The 26,376-nt window shown below is 36.4% G+C and overlaps 1 protein-coding gene across 4 annotated transcripts in view; it reads left to right on the forward strand.

Annotated features, from left to right (window-relative positions):
- The first annotated feature begins 14,971 nt into the window (after positions 1-14,971).
- Positions 14,972-26,376, forward strand: part of mgat4c (mgat4 family member C) — a 123,954-nt gene continuing 112,549 nt past the window's right edge. For 2 of the 4 annotated variants that reach the window (XM_051871160.1, XM_051871159.1), the window contains exon 1: positions 19,892-20,239. The gene's annotated coding sequence lies outside the window, so the exon portion shown is untranslated. Of the gene's footprint in view, positions 15,435-19,891; positions 20,240-26,376 lie in introns of those variants that run through there. The other 2 variants (XM_051871158.1, XM_051871157.1) reach the window with 2 other exon arrangements.

A 26,376-nucleotide genomic window follows, 5' to 3' on the forward strand; every position in this document is an offset into this window, starting at 1 on the left:
GTGAGTAATAAATGACAGAATTTTCATTTTTGGGTGAACTAACCCTTTAATTTAGGCTTTTATTTACATATAAACATTGATCAGCGAATGAACATAGAGCACTCAAATATTGTAAATGGAAGCTCAACCGCAATTGCTTATTACATGAGAACAAACACGAGAGAATGAACCTCACTGGTTCTTGTGCATAAAGCAAGCCATTACCAAATTTAGATGCGGTTAACATTGTTTGCTGATCAATGTTTATATGTGAATAAAAGCCTATAATCTATTCATCATATAAAGTGATCTTGTCTCTTCAGAGGACTTGGATTAAACTGCTTGATTCATATGGATTTATATCTCTTTATGAACATTTTGAACCATCAGAGTTTTGGGTGAATAGACTTTTAATGAAGGGGACAGAAATCTCTCAGATTTCATTAAAAATATGTTCAGTTCTGAATATGAACAAAAGTCTTATAGGTTTGGAATGACATGAGGGTGAGTAAATGATGACAGAATTTTCATTTTTGTGTGAATTAGCCCTTTAATTTTTGCATAAAATTTCACTGAGAAAATATATTAAGACATTTCTTGGTATTACCCATTGATTTTCCTTGAAATGCCTTTGTTCTTTCAGTCAATTTACCACTTAAGTGTAGTTTTCCATTGATGGAGACATACTGTTAAATGAATCTGGAGGAAATTGTCCTAAACCTTATCGCAATGAGGAGAGAGAAGTAATTACTGAGCAAAGCCAGAATAAAATCGCTATCTTACACCATGCGCAAACACATTCTTATTCACAAAAAGACACAGTTCGTACTGTAGCTGCCGTGAAAGACTTACTTCCTGTGATTTTATGACAACAACACTAAATGCTGCCATATGCAGGTATAGGCTCCCACTGTCTGGAATGTCAGGCCTTGAGTAGGTCTGGGTATTAATATTGATTTTTCAATTAATTGCGATCTTCATTTGATCGATCCCATACCATTTTGTAAAATTACAAGGCTGATCTTTTACTCTATGCTTTTTTTAGTGGCTTTGTGTCACTGCGTTCTGTTGAATTAACTTATGCAACAGCATAGTTTAGGCCCTGTTTTTTATGTACCATGTTAAAAGTTTCCCTGTATTTCCTGAGTTTGCAGTTTGCATTGAGTGTGATGTAATAAAATCCCATCAAAACAATTTTACACCAAAAGTGTTTTCATATTGCCAATCATCATGGCACTGAAAGTCAACTTAAAACTTCAATTCAAAAAGGTCACAGGGTTTGATTAAACACTCTACATCTATGTTTGTTGACATTTAGGCAAGCCTCCTTTAGAAAAGCCTATAATCTGATGTGAATTGATGCACTATGGTGACTGAATATCTAACTAACTCATGTATTGCTTTTTTTCTAGGATTTGAAGTTTAGCTGAAAACCAATATCTGTTATACCACCACATCATGACCACACTGTACAGTAGCAAATAAGTTTGTTGTTGTTTATGGTACTTTTTCATCATATCACACAAGGGCAGTTGAGCTAAGAGACTTGAACAGCAGTGGCATTAAAAGGAATTCCAATGGCAAAGTAATATGCAAATCAGGCCTCAAAGATCAGGGGAAATTACAGTAGCCAATGACACAAATAGAACAAAAGCCTACCAATGCCATTGTTTTGAACCGCAATCTATGCAAGCAGTGAAGTAAGTAAATGTTTTTTTACATTCTTCAAGCAAAACCCCAAGGCAAGAATTATTTAAAGCAGAGCTCATAAGATAGCCAGCAAAGACGATGAGACAGCTTCAAGGACATCTACTAACACTGAATATTGCTAACACCATCGTTGCTAACGCTGATTTTCCGACTACAGATGTCTTCTCTCCGACAAACTCGAATCTGTTCACAGCTCCTCCCTGTTCAGAAAATGTGTCTGAGTAAAGCTAAATTGAGGTTTGGAGAAGATAAGTCCACCCTCAAGTAAAACAGCTCCCTTTCCTTTGTAACCTCATCACAGCAGTGACAGAAAAAATGCACACTGGATGGGTAAGTGAACATCATGATTGTTCCTATAGAGTGTTTCACATGGCTGCCTACCAAAGCTAATGCTTACTTGACCACCACAGGCATAGCACAGTGCAATATCGCATTCATCATGTGGATATTTAATGCCAAGTTATGCTATAAATTAGAGATGCACCGATGTATCGGCCAACAATCGGCATCGGCCGATAAAAGCTATTATTATCACTATCAGCCATCGGCCGATTGTTTAAAAACTGCCGATGATCAGGGCCGATTATATCCTGTCAATCAAAAGGATGCGGAAACGTGTTCAGACTGCAACTCATACATACTGTGTGTGAAATCACTCTTGTGTTGAATTTTAACGCATTAACAGTTTAAAAATAGTGACGTTAAAGCAGGCTCTTTTTGACCCTATGAATCACCCGTAGTTCAAGCCAGGGTTGCCAGGTCTCCGTTTTTTTTCCCTACATCAAATATTATTTGTATCGCCTCCCATCCAATAATCGCAAAAAGCTTTGTGCTTTATTACTTCTGATAAGAATAAAAGTTTCAGTTTTCAAATTCTGTCGATTTTATAATGAAATTCAAACAATAAATGGCGTTTTGGCGCTCTTAAACGTGACGTGTCAGATCGCTGTAATGCCTCAGTTCAGGCGGCAGCGCGGAGCACAAGTCTTTCCTTCCTCTTCAATACAAGTTATATCTCGAAAAACATGAATGAACATCAAAGGCATGTAGAAAGATACCGTACAACTTACCAGAATGCATCACGTCTCATGTAATCACTTTATTTGTGTTTCAACCGCGGAAAGACGTCAATAAAACAGCTTGTGAACAAAATGTCACATCATGTCACTTTTACCTCAGGAATGTTTTCTAATGTTCGCAGTTCCTTAGCTATCTAACGTTATATATAAAAAACACTAGAGAGGAGCTTATTTACTGTTAATTATATGTTTGTGTAAATTTGCCATGAAGACAACAAGTGCTTATGAAAACTACCTTATGTGATACTAAGTTTTATACATTTCAGTTTTTATTTGAGTGTAATCATTATATCTGAAAATAAACAGCAGCTGAATATAATACCTCTGTTGTTAATTGTAACCCCTAATATTGTAGTGTACCAAATGAGAGGGTTCCCTGTATAGTTTGCAACATTATTTGGAAGAGAACCAAACTATCGGTATCGGCATCGGCCGATATCATTGTGAATAATCGGCTATCGGTATCGGCAGAGAAATTTAGTATCAGTGCATCTGTACTATAAATTACTAGATATGCTTAATCTATTCGTATATAATAATTTAACAATGCCGGTTAATGAAACCAGAACAGAAAACCAGGGAACAGAATGAACAGCACTGAACGTACTACATCCATGTAGGACAAGACTCGACCAGAAACACAAGAAACACAGGGGTTTAAAAGGACAGTTGGGAGAATTAAGGCCAATTTTCCATTTTGGACTATAAAAAAAAAAATTCAGCAAATGTTTCTTTTTTTTATTAACTTTAAATAATATATTGGATAGTCCTAAATCATTTTTAAATATGCAGTTTAGCAGTAAATGCACTGTACTTGAAGGGGCATCTCCCCCACCTTACCCTACATATTAAAATGGGACCAATTTTACAGTCAATTGCAGTAATAATGTCAAATTATACTCCCTAATTTCTGTGAAAGAGAGAATATTTTGTCAGTCTTCATTAAAAATACAAAAATTTGACACAAATATTCAATCAGGCTTTGAACACTATACACAGTCTTTGTGTGTGTCATGTCTCACAAAGCTCTCAAAGCTGTTCATAGCTGATAGAGGGATTTTAATTGCTTTCCGTGTGTTTAATTAGGTCTGTTTGTTTGGATTCAGCTTTGAGAAGACGAAACAAAAGATAGTGCTGGAATTCATCAGAAAGAAATGCCATTTCTCATGTTTGGGGGGGAAATGGGTACTGGATTTGGAATAATATGAAGGAAATTTCTATCAGACTTTCTGTCTATCGCTATCAACCTTTCAAGGGCAAAACTCCCATCGTCAGAGCTGCTGTGTTGTCTTGCTTTCCAACTCTGCATGGAAGAAAACAATAGAGTTCAAAGTCAGCTATCATCCTGGGTGAGTCCCATCCATCATGCAAGAGCACATGTGACGTCCACTTTACTCCATTTCCTCATGACTGAGCCCTGTCTGTCTACCGGTTTATATTATTGCTAGAGATGTGGTTCTCAACTGGTTTTGTTTACATCAAGTGGCGACCAAACATACTACATTTATTTAGCATACATAAGAACATAAAGTCTTATTAAAATCAAACACTAAAATTTATTTCCATGAACACATAGGCCCAATAATATGCAAAATTACTACCATTTTGGCCATTATTAATGCATAAACAACAGCAGAAGTGTGATTTTTACCAGCCTAGCACATAGAACAAACACTGCATTAGTATTAGCCATATTACCAAGTGACAGATGAATTTGACGTCAACAACAAAAGATACTGGAAGTTGATAAGCCTATAAATGTTGGTAGTTTCACTATGGACATTTATATGGTTACTTGCATTTTGTTATTTGCATTTAGCATTGTTTTTCCCACCACTACCAGAAGAGAATCACAGCAGTCCATATATATACATAGGCTATATCAAAGGAGATTTTAAAATATCCTATAACAAAGCACAGAATAATCTTGAAAGGGACCTGAAAAATCAGCTTAATAATATCCCATTCTGTTGGATATGACAGAAGGACATAAATGTGAATCACAGAAAAATATACCCAGCTTCCCATGTCTGTTTGTCTCCTCACTATCCCTTTAGCAGGCCACATACACAGCAGGCAGAGCTAACACTGTCTCTTCCTTTTAACTTCAAAACACCTTACTTCAAAAAGAGAAAGTGAAAAGAAAAAAATGGCATTTCAGGTTATTTCTTTAAAGATGCTGATACGCATCTCTTTTCTGAGTCTCAGTGAGTCTGTCATGTGAAAAATAGAGAGAAGCAGGGGAAGTTTTGCTTTGATATCTGTAATATTCTTTGAAATTTGAGGAAGATAGCAAAAGAGCTTGAGATGGTGCATAATGTTATGTAAATAATGGCCAATCCTTAGAACAGCCACACTAATGTTGTGTACATTTAACTTCATCACAAGTGAGAAAAAACAAGAACATGCTAAAAATTATTAAGGACTCAAAACAGCACGATTGTGAGTATGACATTGCTTATAGCAGCAGTTGAAGATCTAAGACATTTTTTGATACAACATTGCAGTTACTTTATCTGTTTTTGCTTCGTCAAAGCAAAAAGTTCTTAACAAAAAAGCAGCAGATCCTTCATGCTTCACCAAGCAACACAACGTACAGTATACTGTTTCATTCCTGACAGAATCAGTGTTTCTGATTCAATGATTCACACACTTGATTAGTTCGGTCTTTTTAAATGAATTGGTTGAAGGAGTGATGCAATGACTCATTTATTGGTTTCCTTGTACTGTTTTTGACTGAAACAGTTGAATGACTTATTCACTAGCTGCGTCCCAATTCAGAGGCAGCATCCTTCAAAGGATGCAGACTTCAAAGGCCATGCCTTTGAAGGCCACAAAGGTCGGAAAGAGCGTTGGTAAGTGGGATGGTCTAGCCTACAGAGAATTGTTCTTGTCACCTAGCAACTGTGACAGATGCCTTGATGAGTAACGTTTGTACTGCTCTGTTGTCCTGTCATCACCGGTGCGCAATGAATTCTGGGTTAGGCAAGGCCGTAAAGGATCCATCTGTTGTATCCTTCATTTCATGGGAAACAAATTAAGATATTTTTGATGAAATCCGAGAGGTATATGACTCGTCCATAGACAGCAATATAACCACCGCTTTCAAGGTCCAGAAAGGTAAAGACATTGTTAAAACAGTCAACGTGACTGCAGTGGTTCAACCTTAATTTTATGAAGCGGTAAAAATACTTTTTGTGCGCAAAAACAAACAAAATAACGGCTTTATTCAACAATATCTTCTCTACTGTGTCATTCTCATACGTTGTTTACATCCAGCAGTTATACGTCAGAACGCCGACTCATTATTGGCCGGCTCCTGCGTCAGCATCACGCGCATGCGTCGAGCTGCTCACGTGATCAGCTTTGGCCGATACTGAGCCAGCATTCTGATGTATAACCAAGCGCTGGACGTAAACACGGAAGCCTTCACTGTGCTTACTGCATTACCTGCGTAAGGATAATGACAAGAAGACGAGATTGCTGAATAAAGTCGTTATTTTTTATTTGTTTTTGCGCACAAAAAGTATTCTTGTCGCTTCATAAAATTAAGGTTGAACCACTGCAGTCACGTTGACTGTTTTAATGATGTTGTCTTTAGTATCTTTCTGGACCTTGAAAGTGGTGGTTATATTTCCATCAAAAATATCTTAATTTGTGTTCCGAAGATGAACGAAGTTCTTATGGGTGTGGAATGACATGCATGAGGATGAGTAATTAATAACAGAATTTTCAATTTTGGGTGAACTAACCCTTTAATGAATCTGTCAAATTACACACTCATAATGTAATTTGTATGTAACTTGCAGAAAGAATAAAAATGTAACTGTAAAACTGTAGAAGTTCTCACAAAACACACAATTAGGGATGCACCGACACCATGTTTTAAAGACAGAGTACGAGTACCGATACTTTTTTTCTAGTACTCGCCGATACCGATACCTATACATTTATTAATTTCTCTCTCTCTCTCTCTCTTTTTTTTTTTTTTTTTGGTGATGTTGCAGTTTTCCAAGCAAAACACAGTGAGACTAATAAATGTAGGACAGCTTCTTTATTATTACTCTAATGAAAAAAAGTAATAATTTTTATGTGCTTGTCACAAACTTTAAAGAACAAAAATTTCACAGTGTCCAATAACCTTCAAAGGGCATAATTACCAATTGTTGTTATATAAAAAAGAAATTTACAAACAAATTACAAACAATACAACAAATACTATAGAGATACAAATGAAATAAACTTGTTTTTCAGATACAGTAGATTTATTTACCATGTATACATTTATTTAACATATTTTGTTGTTAATGACAAATATAAGCTACGGTCCCTTTAAGACCGAATCCATGGATACTGACACATATCCTATTTTCACCCAAATGTTTATGTCCACTTAAGCCATAACCGACTGTATTTACGTGAGATACTCCACACGATGGACATTTTGACAACTATGTGTGCATTTGACCATTCAGGCGCAAGGAGAACTGATCGCGCGCTGTCTGAGAGAACTGGAATCGCGCGCGCAAGAGAGAGAGAGCGCGTGCGAGAGAGAGCGCTTCTGGTCTGTGTCATTCAGCGCGATTCCGCCTATCCCGCCTTCACTAATCAATAAAGAATTGTGATTGAAAGCATGCAGTTCGCAATGTGTGAGTTGTCATCAATAATTCTGAAGTATTTCCACACCCCTGAGGCTGTCATTGTTTCTGCTGCTGCCGTCGGTGTCTCTGTGCACGGAAAATTGTCAGTTACGTCACGTGAGGTATCGGTCTTTGGTATCGGGGGTATTTTTATGAGTACGAGTACAAGTACATGAGCTTGGTATCGGTATCGGTGCATCTCTACACAGAATTATATAATATACTGACATTCTGTGTTAAACTATAAAAATAGTGATGTGTGAGAAAAATTCAGAATGCTGAATTCAGCACGCCAATCAGTTAGGCAGATAAAATTGCAAAGGGTTTAACCAAGAGAGTAGAAACTTAATGACAACAGAGATTTCTGGCAATTAAGGCAATTAGTTCTTTTGATTTACATTGCTGCACAGTGTGGATTACTGCAGAGCACAGATGGGCATGCTGAATTGGCTTGGGCAACATGGAGTTGAGTCAAGGAACTCTGACAAACAAATATCTGGCATGAAATCGTCCCTGTTGGCAGGAGAGATAAAGTGAGACAAAATAATTTTGATAGTTAGCTTGTTGTTCTAAGTGAGAATGTTATGTGAGTTCACTTCAAAATGAAAAAAAGCAGCAGTCTATCCCATTAGAGACAAATGTGCAACCAGCAAGATAAGCGTTTGGCTTATTTGTTAGGTTCTGTTGTCATTAAACTGTATTTACAGATGTTTCACCTTCATCATTCTCACCATATAGAATCTCTTAAATCTGAACTTCTCATTGCAAACACATCTACGGATTTTCCCACATTGCATCCCTATTTAATTAATGCTAGAGAATAAAACTCTAAGCATGCATACTTGGCACTTAGCACGCGTTTGAACTCGGGTTGGGACTGATCCATATAATGACAAGCAAATGATGGTTCCAAGTCTCTCCACCACGATTCAATGCAAATGCATTCAGAGAGCATATCAACCTCAAAGGACAAGCGTAAACACTTTAAGAGCGTATCGATCTCCCTGTGTCACTGGATTTAATAGGCTTTGTGTTTCTGACCAAATCCTGAAAATTTCTACCTTCGTCTTCAAGCCCACCGAGAACAGGGTTAGATAAACCCGAATCGATGTGACCTAGCACGCTTTGATTTTTTAGACCTAAATAACGATGATGGTTCTGCAAAGTCTGTGGTGTAATACCAAGCAGAAGTGATCAGCAGTAAAAACTATAACCTCTTTAAAGCAGTTAAGTGCCTATAAATGTACTGCGGTTGTTCACAAGCTAAAACATCCAATAAGGCTGTGTTACAACTCCACCAATTAAATCCAGCATGAGATCTGTTTCACACTCTGTGACATTTTTAGAGAACACACACTGACAGACAATAACATCAGTGAGGTGTCTTGATTGCTGTATAACTATGATTAGAAAACAAGATTTTGCTTGTAAAGTTGGTGAAAACACTCTCTCTCACTCCCTAAAAAGTGTGTTTTGTGTGCATGACTAATTTAAAGCCTCACAGCTTCCCTTGACTGGGTGAAAATGAAGATCCGTATCACTTATCTGCTTGTCAAATGAACAACCCCACTTGTCAGAAAATAATGTGTTATTTTGCATGTCTCTGTGTTACAATTTACATGTTTTTAAAGTAATTATATTGCACATTGTAACATGATTCTTCCTCTATCCAGCTGTACTTCTGTGCAAAGCGATGGCTGTGAAGAATCAATACGAGCTGCATAGCTCAAATAAAATTGCCCTCTAGTGGGATACACGCTCACCACTGTAGATTTTACGTTCGTAGAGATTTATAATGTATTCATTAGCTTTCTAAATATGCTGGGAAATCCTGCCCAGACAGGCGTATATACACACACATACCCTTGGGAACATGAGCTCATTGGGTTTGTTGTCAGGGAATGTTGTGGACTACAGAGCATCAATGACAATCTTAAAGATGAACTACAGTAGAATGCTAAAACCTCTTGGATTCTACTATTATAGCACATATTCACACTCCTTTCAATGGCTTCCCTCTGGGATCAATTCTTTCTGGTTCCTTTACTCTGTCAAGGTTGTGGGTGATGTGTTGAAAGGGCTTTTCAACCTCTGCATCTTGTTAATTTTAGTAACAGTTTGTATTTTCTTTTTGAGCTGCCGACATATCTGTACCTGAAATTTATAGCTACTGTCTCAGAACATTCTGGAGTATAAACTGAATCTTGTTCTATTTAACAATACATAAACTATCAGCTGATGAGAAAATAAAGCAGTGTCGTTCTTCAGGGAGTGTACATATTTCTAAGCTGTATTAGAGGACAAAAGGACTAAATTGAATTAATTTCACACTGACATTGTACTAGAGTGTTTTGCTATTGAGAGATGTGCTTTTGAAGCCACACATTATGTTAGACAGATAATGTAAACTTCCCATTTAATATGTAAATATGAGTTGTCATGATTATGATGTACAGCTGTACTCACTATTGTTTAGTTAACCTGTGACCAAGTGAACAATTAGGAGACACCAAATCAACATATTAGATTTCTGAAGGATCGTGTAACATTGAAGACTATAGTAATGACTGCTGAAAATTCAGCTTTGCCATCATGCTCTGAAGTCCCGTCCCCTCCTACACTATAAACAGACGCTGAAGCTGCGCCTGAAATCGGTCATTTGTTCACACATGTACTAGTTTCTATATGTTGAATGGCACACTATAGAGGATAGGGAACGATTCAGACAGTGTAAATATGCTTTCCATTGATGTGAATGAAGTCCGTTTCCACGTTAGTGTCACATGAACCGCTGCAGCATGAGCACAGTCTGCTCCGGTCCAGAGACACGAGAGCACAGAGCGGATCATACGTGCAAGTCCGCACAGACTACAAAATGTTCGGACACATTTGAATTCTACAAACATGCTGTATTTTAAAGCATTGTGGATGAGAAACGGTTAGAGATTATGGGGAAAATTGGGTTTTAGTAGCTCAACTAGAGCTGTGATCTAGGTGAAACGCTAGTGGCTATTTTGTAAAAAGGGGAGGAACTTCTAGATATATCCCGCTCTGTCTGCCTGTTTCATTGGAAATTATGTCAACACATGTTCCAGTGCACTTCAGTAGGCCTTTAACATTGAAGACCATGATCATGAACCATGAACTGAGGGCTTAATTACAGACGGAATGATCAACGGAACAAGAAACAGGTGCGTTACTCAATTAGAAACCATGGTAACCAACTATGATCAAGAACTCAGGCAAATGGTGACATGGAAAATGATTCAAACTAAACTAAAATTACAATGAATCAGTTAACTAAAGACATGAATGTGACAGTTACACAAACTATATAGTATATAAATAGTGCTGCTTTTATATATATATATATATATATATATATACATACATACAACAGTTAGTTCCTGTCCTTGATTCTAATTGGTCAATAGCTGTGTTTTATTCACGGTAAAACACGGCTATGACCGCTTCACCCAACAGTTCTGTGTATCACTACACAACACCCTTAACAACCACTCTTAGCAACGTAAACTGTTTGTTCTCAATTTATATTGTTCATTGAAGCTTACTGTATTATGTAGAAGAGTATTGTAAGAAAGAGATCGAGTGAGTGAGTTTATTACCTGCATTCAGATTTAGCATTTTCCTTTAGGTCCTATGTTCATAATAAAAAAATCTGTTTAAATGTGTCCAATGTATTATCTTGTCCTTTTAACAGTTGACTGACAGCGCTAGTCAAAGCATTTGTCAGTTGCGTCTTGTTCCGTGTTCACAACAATTCAGTCTTTTCAATGTAAAAGTCTTCGCTATTGACTGACACATAATATAATGTGTGTATATATATATATATATGTTTTCCGTATAGCAAATTGGTCTTAAGGTACATTTCCAAAGCAGTTTTGCACGGGTTGAGTTTGTTTTGACAGCAGCATGGTTATCGGATGCCAAAGGGTTTGTCCTTTGCCTTCCCCTACTCTGTAATTTGTAGGCATTGCACAAATAGGCCAATTATCTTCATACCCATGATTCCAGCACAACCTTCGACCCCATCCTTCCCAACACCTATTCCCTGCTGTGGGTGACGCACACAAGGACACGGGGTGGCAAGGGAGCAGTATGACCTGCTAGCTCTGTGGTAACAGTCATTAAAAATGTTGTCTTCATCAACATTAGACTAATTTGAAGTGCATGGAGTAATTGAAGGATACAATCTGCACAAGCAGATGATGGATGTGCTTTTCCAAATTAAACTTCAGTTCTTGCAAAAGTTTGAGTCCTTGGTTTACATAATTGGAAAGCAAATTGCAAATTCAGTAGAATGGCAATGGAAAAGACAATATCCAGACAGTGGTTACAGATCATTAAATATTTAGATTGAAATCGCAAAACTGAACAAAACATAGGCTTACCTGTGTAAAAAAAAAAAAAGAGGCCGTGATCAAAACATCCCTACTAATAGCACATTGTTTTCAAGTAGATAAAGAAAATGTTTCAAAAATAAATCGGCAATCTTCTTTTCTAGTTAAAACCCCACTGGGATTAATATGAATTGGGTTTATATACTCATGGGACAAAGATACTTTGAACATGGCCTCATGGGAGAATACATGCCATTTTTACTTCCCTGATTGTTCTGAAGCAAGTTGAGGTTCAAACAGATTATTTCCATAGCTTTCTGGACAAATATAAACCAAATCAAGACAACATCAAACAAACAAACAGCAACGTTTTGCTGAAAAACTCTTAGAAAGGGAACATGGTGTTGGAAAGTGGCTTTGAAGCTGATAAAAGATTGTCATAAAAAGATTTATTTATGAACTGATAAAAGGTAACTCAAATCATTTACTGCAAAGCATACTTGCCATATTAAAATGACCAAAAGTGCCCTACGTTCAGATTATGTACTTGAACTTTCATTGTTGTAGTACATTCTTTAGGCGTAGTATTTGCTCTGGTTTTGTTAAATAAGTACAATTTAGCCACAAGGCACAACTTGTATGTTACCTAAAGTGCTTAGACTTGAAAAGAGCTGCTCGGTTTACAGTTCTCTGGCTTTTTTTATTATTTATTTTAGAATCTGACAGCTTCTCTGCACCTGTGGCCTTATGGGATAGCAAACTGTCCAGTGGTTGCACACTTCAGAATCTCAAAAGATGTTGTATGTCTCGTCAACCAGGTATTGTTTGTCTGTTTCATGAATACTGCATATACTATATTTTTTCCATGTTATAAGAAGGAAATAAGTCTTTTGAACAAAATTAACCTATGACCCCTGTATGTTTAAGAGGGCAAGCTATTTTGGGTCGATAGCACTTTAAACTCATTAGATCTATGGAGGTTGAATCACGCACACATACAGTACATTCTTCATGTAGTCGACTGTCCTTGATGTGCCCAGACTGTTGAGACATTCACTTCAGTTGAACTATTGTGTCTTAGGTTTGAGGGAGCATGATTAAAGTTCCTCATTTAAAGAGGTCTCTGATTCACACTGATGACAATGTGATAGCCTGTGGAAATGAATAGTTCTGGCCAAGAATAAAACTGATCTGTTGATTAGATATTTTGGTGGATGCATTCCAAATGAGGCTGTAGGGGGAAAAAGGACAGGACTTTGCAAGGGTGGCCAATACATTTCGTGATTCACCTGTTGAGAAACAATGGTCCAGAAGGAGAGGATGAGACAGAGAGTACATCAAACCTCAGTCTTTGCAAACAATTTTGAGTTTTTAGTCTCTTTAAAAAAATGTCTGTGATTTCAGAGCATAATGTTTGTTATATATAATAGAAGATTATTAAGCACTGAGAACGTACTACATTATCACAATGAGGTTATTATGCAAATACATTGTCAAACTGTACTGTAATATTTTAAAATGAGCTATAAGTTGACAAAAACCCAGTCTGAAGCTTATTCTGACCAAAAACTGCACACTTAGGAAAAGTGGTTTGAATTGATGTTACATGTTATTTCAAGACAGGACTCTTGGTAGCCATTTCAACTGCTAACTCATCCTAGGCCTATTATGTAAAAAACATAGCAAGAATTAGGTGCTTTGTATTCAAACAAGACTGAGAAAAATGTACACAATCATAACCAGCAGGGTGGACTACTGCAACGGACTCCTTACCTGCTTTCCCAAAAAGACCATTAGACATCTGCAGTTCACAAAATGCTGCTGGCAGCCAGGATTCTGACCGGAAGTTTTTTTTTTAATACTATTTTTATATAACTATATATAACTATAATAAACTATTATAGTTTATTCACTATAGTTAAAAAAAATGGTAATAAAATATGACAAGATCTCAGAGTTAAACTGTGTCAGAAAAAAATTATCTTAATTATGTCAGATAACACTTAAGCAAAACATGGTCAGGTCAAAGTGTCTGAATAACTTTTGATCCCAAATTTTTATAAATTTTACTGGTAGTCCACTGTATGAAGAATTTTTGGGTATAATATGTCACAGTTTACTTTATTTTGCTATCCTCACGTCACTTACATAAATGAACTATAGTGTCCTTCACCCACTAGTAAAAATATATTAAAAATATCAAAAATAAAATGTCTGAATAATTTTTGGTTTGACTGTATATATATATATATATATATATATATATATATACACACACACACACACACACACACATGCAAGGCTGTACATTAATCTTTTTTTTTTTTTTTTGTACATAACACTGCTGCTATGATTTAGGCTTACACCCAAGGTTAGGTTATCCTAATCCATATGAATTGAGCAGTTTAGTCCAAATTTTCTGAAGAGACACGATCACTTTATATAATGAACAGATTTAATTTAGACTTTTATATATAAACGGTTATCAACGCACACATAAGTTATGGTAAAAAAAAAAATATGATGTGTGATGTGCGAGACGCGAGAGAACCAAGGTTCATTCTCATGTTACGCACGGCTATGGTTTGAGCTTCCGGTTTGCCCTCACACGTCAAGCAAGTACGGTTGAGCTTCTGTTTATGTTCGCTGATCAGTGTTTATATGTGAATCAGAAAATTAAAAAAAAAAAAAACTGGACTAAACCGCCAGATTATGGATTAGTTTTACGATATATTTACGAACTTTTTGAAGTGTTAAAGTGGTAGTTGCGTAGGCTGTCGATAGAAAGACAAAAATCTCTCAGATCTCATTAAAAATATCGTAATTTGTGTTCCGAAGATGAACGACATGAGGGTAAGCAAACAATGACATAATTTTCATTTTTTGTTTTATATATATATATATATATATATATATATACGCAACTACAACTTTAACACTTCAAAAAGTTCGTAAATATATGTAGCCTATATATAGCCTATATATATAACGTTTTATATATAAAATGATTTATTATCTTACTAAGTATTTTCTGTTTTTATTCCTTTAAATGATTTCTCTAAATTATTAAAAATCTTTTACGTTTAATTTTTTTTCTTACTCCTTATGTGTAAATCACTTTGAGTAAATGTGCTCGCCGTTGCCTCACCTTTGTAATTAACAACAAGCATGCTGTCATGTCAATGGGTGAAACGATCTAACAGCCTGTTGTTTTCATTATTTCGCTCTCTTTCTAGTAGGCTCATCACATTGGGTGACTGCTCTAAGCTGCCTCGGGTCGCACCACGATCGAGCATCTCGGCGGCTGCGCTCACATCCTCAGTCGGCATGAGAGGAAGGACACGGCGGCTGCAGAGAACCGACTGCGCCGCGATAATTACAACCCGCACCAGATTTCTACCAATGTAGGCAACAGCACCGGGATCCGAGTTTTTTGTTTCAATTAACACGGGGCAGGCAACGTGGCTGGAAAGGGAGTCTGCAAGACGTCAGACTATCTAGTGAGCTGCCTACCTAGACAGCTTTTTTAGGCACCATACCGCGTTCGTGCGCGCTCCGGGCAGCATTCATTCACTGTCGCTGTCCACACACACATGTACAGTATGTGTGAACGTGCGGAGAAGTTGAAGATGCCACTCTGAATCATCTGTTCGCTTGGGTCGACGGTAAGAACACGTATTTATTATGATATAATTCAAATACTGTTACCAACTTGATTTTCATATAGGTAGGCTACTCATACCTGTGTATGTAACCTCTTCCTATCAAAACAATCTACCACATTCTCCGTCGTTTGCACAAGTCTGTGTTGTGTTTCATGCCTAAAGCCTCAAAGTTGTCAGATGTCTTTTCCTCTGCACGCTGTTGACTTCTGGGATATTTTAAGAGAAATAATAGGCGACTCAACTGGCATAAAGTAAGGACAGATATAACCTACATGTGTCATATTGCCCTTAAGGCACTGGAAGCTTGATATGGCTATAATGGGTGAGATTTATTTAGAGAATGTGAACTTTATGGAACGTTGTGGTGGCTCTGTATACTGTTTATTTGTATCTAATTCTACGTATTTTCTTCAGTTTCTTTGTGAAAACTCAATGTAGTGTCAGAGAAGTGCTTGCTTAATGGATGTTTTAGAAGATTTCAGACAAACATCTGTCTGGGAATGATGTGAATGTGACTTAAAAGGGGCTTAACTTTAATGTTGTTAGTTTAAGATTTCACTAAATAGATCAGAAGTTAAAATAACTGTAGTTTGGGTAGTTCATTTGTCACACTGCAGGACCATTTAAATGAACAAATGAAAGCAAGACACTGATTTTAAATGTAAACAGGGAATATATACTTTCTCTTATACTTATGTATATTTTATCCTAAAATATTGATTTTGAATAAAAATAAATTCATGGAGATGTTTTATGTGAGCAACCCAATTACAGTCTTAAATGTAGTTTATAATAAACCCGGCTTTCACAGTATCTTATATGTAGGTAATGCCCTGTCATAACCTCAGATCAGCGTCTGTAATACTTTGAGCCTTTTGGACCTACTAGTTCCTCCCCTAGTGGGGTAAATCATTCATTGCAACAGATACAACCATACTGTGAAGGCTTTCTATATTTGATCAAATTCAACAGATCTCGTATCAGGTGTCAGGTATTCTTTTTATTAAAAGTTCAGTCTTTTTCAATAGTCTACATTCAATACTTTTATATTCGATTACGCTACAAGATGTAAGGTAAGCTGCTATTGCCAAATGAATGGTTACATTTTGACCTTTACATCTTATCATAACAAGCGTGATTAAGATATTATGATTTGTTAGTGAACAGCAGCACTGTGATAAATTATATCATTAAGGGAACAGATGGGGTTCGCAAGACATGTCTTCTGCGGACTCCCTATTCTGTCCTCAGTACTTTTGACCTGTGGGCAGTATTACCAATTCAGACATAAAGAAGCACTCCGTGCACTTTAGATTGGGAACTGGTGCCCATGTTTAATGCATTTCTACCCTCCTCGACTGTTGAATGTGGAGAAGTGGCTCAGAGAGAACATTTCTAATGAGAATAGTATTTTAGATGCAGTAAAGCCCTTTTGTGAGAGGAAAAGTCTCAGAGAGACTGAGATTAAATAAAAGAAGGGTTTACAGAGGGAGCGAATCCCTCCGTATATTTTACTTTCATTTCAGACAGAAATATAGCTCACTTTTGGGCTATCAAAGCTACAAAGCCTTCATTAATAGTATACAGTGATGTTCAGTCATGAATTTTATTTTCTTTTTTTTTCAGATTTGTAACATTTTGAAGGATGACATTATTAGCAAATGATTTTTAGATGTGTAACTGTTATGATGTTCAGTATGTGGCATACTAGAAGTGTGTGGCTGGAACTTATAGGTTATTAATGCCACTGTAACATCCAAAGCCTTTTGAGGAAAAATAGACCATGTATATTTCAGATGCACTTCTGTGTTAAACTCAGGGCCTGTGCTGTGTTTTTTGGATTTAAACCTTTAATCATAGCGAATCAGCACATTAAGCTTTACCATTATGCTCTTATATATGACAGATTTTCTTTTGCTAAGAGGAAAAGTTGTTTTACGAAAGTCTAGAAAACAAATATGATTACCTTATTGCAAAGTTCAACACTAATTGTACCGGTGGGAGTCCTGAGGGAGTTTTAATAAACTGCTTTTCACACGGTATGGGAGACCCACACCAGCACTTGGCATTAGTGTTTCTCGAAAGGCTTAAGCTGCAGCATCCCGCTTATCAACTCATGAGTGTCTTTTCATGAGTGAGCGAGCCAAGTCAGATATAAAGAGCGTGGGTCGGCATTATTCAACAGACAATTACACGCATTACGAAAGCTAGAATCCCAACATCCAGCCATGATCCTGCTGAGGTAAATGGTAATTAGCTGTCCTATTTTAATCCACTATAGATGTGCTCTGACATGAGGATGCCAGGCTTTGACTGCGGTAGAGGATTAAGGTGCCTGTGAATAAGTGTAGCAGGTGGAAAAGGTGTGTCAGTGTTTTCTCACCCTGCTCTTGTGTGTATCCACGGTTTTCATTGCTGTTCTAGTACTGACCTCTGATTGGGCACTTCAGTGCTAAGAATGCTCACCTCAAGCAGCTGTTGTCCTGCGACTAAAGGTGCGGTGACTGCGGTCACACTGTGCTTTAGGCATGCAAATTTATTTGGATCTGAATATCGGCAACATGATATGATGTCAAATTATAGGGCTTCTGTTTAAAATAAATTGCAAATCACAAATAAATTATATAATTATTAATGCTACTACTAATAATTAGTCATAATTTGAATTAATTATAATTATCAGCAACAGACTATGATGTCATGCTAGGGCTTTAAAAGAATAATAAATCACATAATAATAATCATAATTTCTAATTTAAGTTAATGATAATTAAAAACGGAAAAATATAGCATCTGCTTTCCTGCAACAATTATTAGCAGAACTTGATTTTAGGACTTCTGTTTTAAATAAATAATAAATCACAAATAATTATATAACTGTCTATTATTATTAGTAGTATATATTTTAGATTAATAATAAATTAATATTAATAATATTTAATAGTAATACATTTTAAAAAATACTAGTAATGTTAAATTATTATTATTAATTTATATTACTACTAACAGTTCATATATTAGTAGTAATACTACTACTAATAGTTCATAATAATATAAATTCACAATTTAGATTATTGATACTTAAAAATGGTAAAATACAGCATCTGTGACTTTAAGTCATTAAGCTTTTTTTTGTCATATTTTTTATGTCTTCATTAGATACTATAAATAGTATAGTATAGTGTAGTGTTGTCAAAAGTACTGACCGCGATACCAAGTCGGTACTGAAATTTTAATAATGTGATTTGAGCACTGTTGAGCAGATTTGTAAACACCTCTGATTGGCAATTGTGTTCACGCGCTCATCAGATAAGTCTGTGATCGGCTACAATGATCAGCGCCTTAAAAACATGTTGTAAACAGACATCAATGACGCTTTTCACAGAGTGCTTACACAGATACACACAGGAGAGTTTGAAAGTAGGCGTCTATCAGCGGACCGGTCCCCTGATAGACGCCTGCTTTCAAACGTTCCCTCTCCCACTTTCAAATTCAAACACTTCCGTGTGCTTTCAAACGCTCCATGCGTTGATCATTGTAGCCAATCACAGACATCTCTGATGAGCGCGTGAACACAAAGGCCAATCAGAGTTGTTTACAAATCTGCTCAACAGCGCTCAAAGCGTCACATTTTTAAAATTTCAGTACCGACTTCGTATTACGGTCAGTACTTTTGACAACACTAGTATAGTGTATATGAGACAGGAAGCAATGAGGAGGAGAGAAAGGTGAATAAGACAGGTAAATTACCTCAAGCCGTGATTCGAACTGGGGTCAGCGCTGCCCACAAGGCTATTGCTCAGACACTTTATTTTTTATAATCTTTGTACTGAGCCAAGAGGTCATTGTGTGACGTTTCCATCCTCTCGTGGTCAAATTCATATCATAGTTCACCAAACACAGCAAAATACTAGACTTCTTCGCATGAGCTTGTGTTTCCATTCTCCAGCATTTGCATGCAGATAAATGAGTCCAGTTTGACCTCAGCTTTACTTTTACAGATCACAAATGCTGGTTATTACTCAATGAGGCCTTTCTTAAACCTGGATTTGAACTGTTTTCTGTTTAAGAGTGTGATTTAACAAGGTTAAGGTGTTGCTTGGGTGCACTGAGTTCAGTTGAAAGACTACTGATGTGATGCATGTGCAGGCGTTAATTGTGTCTGTCTTCCACTCTGTGAAAGGTGAAATTACTCTCAGGACAGGTGAATTTAATTTTCCTCGCACGGGGAGGAAGCAGCAAGGTTTTGGCTCGGTGGTTTTGATAAATGCAGACTGAGAGAGCGTGAGGAAGAAGCAGAGTCACTGTATAGTCATAAGAGGAGGAAAGTGGGAGGAATCTGGGCCATCTGTTAGACTTAGCAAGTAATATTTTGTGGGCAATGATGACGTCGTTCAAGCGCTCAAACAGGCTTTGTTGTGAAACTTGAAGCCAAAGCCTGATTTGTTAGTGTCAGAGAGGTGCTCTGGCTTCACAATCTGTCTCCGCTTTTTAAGACAAAGTTCATATTTAATCCAAGTAACCTGCTCTCTCTGTTTGATTTGCAAACATACTGATGATGATATTGAAATTCTGGCTTATAAGATAATAGGCCTAAATTCAATCTGTTCATAATAAAAAGCGATCGAGTCCTTCAGAAAATTTGGACTAAACCGCTCAATTCATATGGATTAGTTTTGCAATCTCTTTATGAACTTTTTGAAGTGTCAAAATGTCAGTTGCGTAGCTGTCAATGGAGGGACAGTAAGCTCTCATATTTCATCAAAAAGATCTTCATTTGTGTTCCAAAGATGATCGACATGAGGGTGAGTAATTAATGACAAAATTTTCATTTTTGTATGTAACATGAATAAAACAGAAACCGTGAATCACAATTATTTGTATGACAATTAATCGTCAGCACACAATTCATGATCATGACAGGCCTACATACAGGATTTGATAATGTAAACATTTATTCTGGTTTACATTTAATGAGTGATGAATGATGATACGAATCTAAACTGTCCACTTTCTCCTCCTAAATAAATGTCAGTTTTACCAGTTTGTTCAGTATTTATTTCGTGCCCCTGATTCATTTTAGATACAGCTCCTGAATATTTATTATTTACATATTTAACTGCATCAATATTTATCAGACTTTGCAACACTACTTTTGTTTGCAGATTTGAAGGCTGCTTATTGGATAAATAAAGGTAAACATCATATTATGTGACTACATGTTACTATTCTTAAAGCTTATGACCTACTAACTAGGCCTTGCTGTAGGAACAAATGGTGCTAACAAACTGGGTATAAGGTTAACTGCAAATTAGCTAGCTGCTTCTGCTTCTTTATGTCGGAATTTAAGCAAGACTTTGAATAGCTGGTTAGTTACGCTGTCCTTGATAACTCTGGTTAGAGAGTTAAAAACAATGGATCTTAATGATAAGTTGGGTATTATACAAAAATGTACTATGAACATTTGTAGCATTGAGAAAAGCACATAAACTAATTTTAACACATGGGCTGAAAGGCAAGAGAGAGGATAGGTTAAATCATCCACAGTTAAATATTTCAGGCGATGAAATATGCAGTACAGTAGTAGTTATGTTGTCTTAACCAGTGCAGTTCTTCAGTTTTTTTGGTATAGTCTGAAAAAACTGTGCTTTGTGATGTTTTACATTGTTATTGCTTCTTGAGCATGGGTAATAATTAAGACCTTGATTATTTTGTTAATCATGATTATCTTGTTTTCAGTGTTGAATGCCAACACGAGGGGCAATTATTAAGTGATGATAATGTTTATTTTATTAGCGTAAGGGAATTAATCGTTTTGCACATTAAGGGCTCTTGATTAGATGAAATTAGATCTGAGTTAGATTAGAAGTCAGATACTCTTGGCTGTCCTAAAGTTAGACAATGGAGAATTGAGGTGGGTGGTAGAATTTTAACCTGGTTTCTGAGAGCTCATGCTCACTGACACAAATCATGGTAATAAATTATAATATTTTACACAAGGCTCAGTGCCTTGTGTAAAGAAAATGGTGCCAGAAAATGGACAGAAATGTGTTTTATTAAAGGTACACTATGTAACTCTAGCGGTCAAGAAACAAAATTGCATGCATCTTGCGAAAGAACATTGTAGCTGGAGCTACTTCTCTCTGTTTATGTTTATGACGACGAATCACACAGGTACTGGGATAACACAGCGGTTGTCATCCCGCCTGGTCTAAAATAGTCTGACTACAAACACTTATTATAGGTGTACTGTAGTGATCAGGATAAGACAAAAACACGGTTTGAAAGATGGATTCATGATGTACTCGCTCATTATATAAATTTGTAAATTTTGAACAAAAAAAAGTTACATAATGTACCTATAAACAATGGAACCATTTTATTTTTCAGTGGCTCTTTCATATGTGGTTTGTAGTAAGTGCTGCAAAAGGAAAAAGACAGCCAGTTGTTTTGGTCAAACACTGTAGTGTCCTGCTTTAGGTGACTCATTGTATCTGACTCATCAGTGTGACTTATTTCTGCTGCTCATTTGAGTGACAAGACATGACATCCCTCTGTTATTGGCTCGTTTGCTACAGCAGCATAATATCAAATCAACAATCCTTGGTTAGCTGGTTGTATTCCTACGCATGCAACTATTTGGTGGCAAATATTTTTTTTTTTATTTACTAGCGTATGGGTCAGGGGATAAATAAGCAATTTTGGTAACACTTTACAATATGGTTACATTTATTAGCATTAGTTAAAGGGATAGTTCACCCAAAAATGAAAATTCTGTCATCATTTACTCCCCTTCAAGTTTTTTCCAAACCTGTATAAATTTTGTTATTCTGCTGAACACAAAGGAAGATATTTGGAAGAATGTTTGTAACCATGCAGATCTCGCCCCCAATTGACTACTATAGTAGGGGGTTAAATAGTATGGTAGTCAATGGGGGCGAGATCTGCTTGGTTACAAACATTCTTCCAATTATCTTCCTTTGTGTTGAGGGGGAGGAAATGATGACAGAATTTTCATTTTTGGGTGAACTATCCCTTTAACTACATTGGTTAATATTGGTTAACTAACAATGAGCAATGCATCTACAGCTAATATTAGTTTCTTCATTTACTACTACATTTTACAAAAGTTGTATCTGGCATTAGTTAACATGAACAAACAATAAAACATTGTACTTTTACTAACTAACATGAACAAAGGTTGTGCTGTTAAAATATATTGCTCATAACTAATGAGACCTTATTGTAAAGTGTTACTGTAATTTTTAAAAATTTGGTTAGAGTAATGTCTTAATCAGATTCATCTTGAATATTTACTCAATTGTTTCATTGAAATGACAAAAAAACATTTTGTTTATAGTGTCATATGGCACATGAACTTGTAACTCTTAAAAATGTAAGGCAAAATTTTTACTTTAAAATTTCATCTATAGACCTCTTGTTTTCATCTCAAACATATCCAAAACTTACAATAATCCTCTCATTTTGTGTTGCTCATTTATACTGCATGCTAATGTACAGTATGTTTATGTAGTTCCATTTTCAAAATGATTTTGCTTTTAATACAGTCTGCATCATGTGAAAGGCTTTTATTTGCATGATCAGGAAAAATGTATTCAGACTACAAAAGGTAGCCCATTACGGAGCACATTAATTCCATGCATTACTCTATCCAGCCTTCAGGGGTTTTGGGTATTGGCACTTACATGAAAGGAAGAGGTGAGCATGCTCAGAAGAGCTGTCTTGTTTCCAACCCTCCTGCATCCCAACATGTGTGCCTTTAGGTAACAGTCAGCAGAAGAGACACAACATATCCCCAAGATGTGCTTGCTTTTTCAGTAAAACTCCTCATCTTGTCAGTACTAAATCAGTAGCCACATTATTTAGGCTAATGTAATGAAAAACGCTAGTATCTCATTTGTCGCACAGAGACATTTCATTACTATTTCATTGCTATTTCATTACCTTCACAAAAACAAGTTAATGCATGCCTATTTGGAGCAGAGAGATGTTCCGAGCGATGGGGACAGTGGAGATTGTAATGTCTGGTAATAGGCAGCCTGTCAGCTCGGAGCTGTCTTCTCAACTCAAAGGAAGCACGTAAAAGTTCTCCATGAAATATGCATCAATCGAAGTGAAAGAAAGAACAAAGGCAAAACTGTGTGTTTGTTGTGGGGGGGTGGGATATTGGAAACGGTTATTTATTGAAGAGCCAACTCTCCGGCAACAGCTGTTTAGATTGCAGCACCGTAGACACCGATTCGGAAATAAACGCATCATCATCGACAGATGAGAGGCAGGATGTAAGTTACCTGAAATGGCGGAGATCCATGTGTCTCCTTCAAGACAGATTTTGTTTGTTTGTTCATTTGTTCTAAAAAATGTACAGAATATAGAGTTTATATACACACTACCGTTCAAAATCAGTAAGATTTTTTTTTAAAGAAATTAATACTTTTATTCAGCAGTGATGAGTTATATTGATCAAAAGTGACAGTAAAGACATTTAAAATGTTACAAAAGTGACAGTAAAGACATTTAAAATGTTACAAAAAGATTTCGGTTTCAAATAAATGCAGAACTCTCTTTTCATCAAAAAAAATTCTGAAAGATCTATCAAAAAATATTAAGCAGCACAACATTGATAATAATAAGAAATGTTTCTTGAGCACCAAATCAACATATTAGAATGATTTCTAAAGGATCATGTGACACTGAGGACTGGAGTAATATTAAATATACAGTATGTGACCTGTGCTGGCAAAATGAGTCACAATGAGCACATTTTCAAAAATGAGTGATTGTTATTCTTGCATTCTCTAATAATAATAAAAAAAAACTTCAAAATGATGTATGATTTCGACAAAAAATGACTGAGCTGCACCTGTTTGAAGTCGATAGAGTCAGCAAAGTAAATTTTGAGAAAAATCGAGTTAAAGTTTTCTGAAGGTTCCAAAACAAAATCATCTAGCAACCATACCTTAAAATCCATGGTAATACCACCATATTTGGCAAAAAACCAAGCCAAAACCCATATCTATAGGAAAAATATATATATTCAACTTTTTTCCATGATTCCACAATTGTTTCACTTAAGACATAACAGATAATGTTTGCGTGAATACTTACCAAGACAGATTTTTTTAAATAATGCAATTGTGTATGTGTATATCCGGATCGTGTGCTGTCTGAGGCATCTTTATGCGCGTGCTTCGGATCTGTCAGTCAGTGTGAGTAAGATCGTTTTCTTTACATCAGCATGAGTTTGAAAATCACATTTCAGTAGTTCAGACTCACGCCATCGAGAATTCGCTATGAATATTCACAAAGTTGGAATGCTGCGCTTTAAAACGATACCAAACTTGAGCTGAGGGGAAGTGCCAGTTGTCGAAAAGCGAGTAGAGAAAAACGGCATATTTCATGGACAAAAGAAAGGTACTCCTCTCAGAAAACGTACAAATAAAGATACTTTTAAGGTACGTTTACATGACAACGATGTACTAAAAACAGAAATGTTTTTTCTTTGTACAGATGACAACATTATCAAAACTATTCCCGTTCACATGGATTCGCGAAAATGACTAAAACGCTGTATTACGCATGCCAGACAAGTAGTTGGCAATGTCATTTGTTAAAGAAAGATTACGCGCCTGCGCATACGCATTCTTTTACGGAGAACTCGTGCCAAACGCGCATGCCTATCCACCTTATTTTCAGTTTACTGCACTTCGATATTCTTCTTGTTATTTCCCTATAGTGGCTAATAAATTGGAAGTCTCGAACATTCACAGAAAACACATTACCTTCATGTTGAAAAATAAGGTGGATAGACTAAACGACACCATTTTCACAGATGGTATTGTTTTCATAAACTTGCATTTTGAAACCCGTTTTCAGAATGCAAAATGTTTACTTGCTATCTGGAGCATTGGGATTGCTAGATGAGGGCTTAATAAACTAATTTTTGTGAAAATCAAAACAATTTTCGATCAAAATTGACATTTTTCACTTGTTTTGCCTGTAGCTCGAAATTAGCCTGTGCACATTCCAACTCATTTTGCCAGCACGGGTCACATATATATCAACTAAATTTTAAGATGCTACTACTATATCAGCTATATTTTACCAATTTAACCATTTCATTTGGCTTTAGCAAAATGACAATATGAAAAGACTATTCTTTTTTATCATCACTCTTAACATTTTTCTCACTCTGTATAAATGGCTCTTTTATACTTAAAAATATGAAGCTTTCTTTCTGTTTGAGGGTCCTTGGCATTAAAATCAACCACAATCAAAAGACAACCGCAGTTCTAAATCAGGAGTCAGCAACCTTTAGATATGCGTCCCACCAAGAGAGATTTATTGATTGATTGATTGTAGTTTACATGCCTAACTATCTTAGAATAGAAACATTCAGTGGAAAAATAAACTTTGCACAAGTAAATCGCTTATCTACTTGATGTAGTTTAATGGTTAAAAGCTGCAATATTTCTTGTTCAAATTGGCCCTTCATCTCAAAAAGGTTGCTGACCCCAGTTATAGACACTCATTTGTCAGTGCTTAAATGAATCCTGTGAATTATTGATACCAATTAAGCACATAGTGTTCAGAGTCCCATCAGGGTTAATTCTAAAATCCGCAGGGGCCAGATGAGCACTGTGTCTTTAAGACCACATGAAGTGCTATAGGAGGAAAGCCAGTGAAGAGCAGAGTTTACACACATGTCAGAGAGACAGAAAGAGTGCATATTAGAGAGAAAGTCGGGAGAGAGAGAGACCGAGAGAAGAGTGTCTGCTCGCTTCAGCAGGCCATTGCCATTATGATGAATGTTTGCTGCACTTTTTTGTGAGCCAATTATCTGCTCCTGTGTGAGTCATGGAGATCATTTAGGCAGGTGGGGAGCTACACACACACACACACACACACACACACACACATA

Source organism: Ctenopharyngodon idella, chromosome 18 (genome assembly GCF_019924925.1).
Source record: "Ctenopharyngodon idella isolate HZGC_01 chromosome 18, HZGC01, whole genome shotgun sequence".
Taxonomy (NCBI): Eukaryota; Metazoa; Chordata; class Actinopteri; order Cypriniformes; family Xenocyprididae; genus Ctenopharyngodon; species Ctenopharyngodon idella.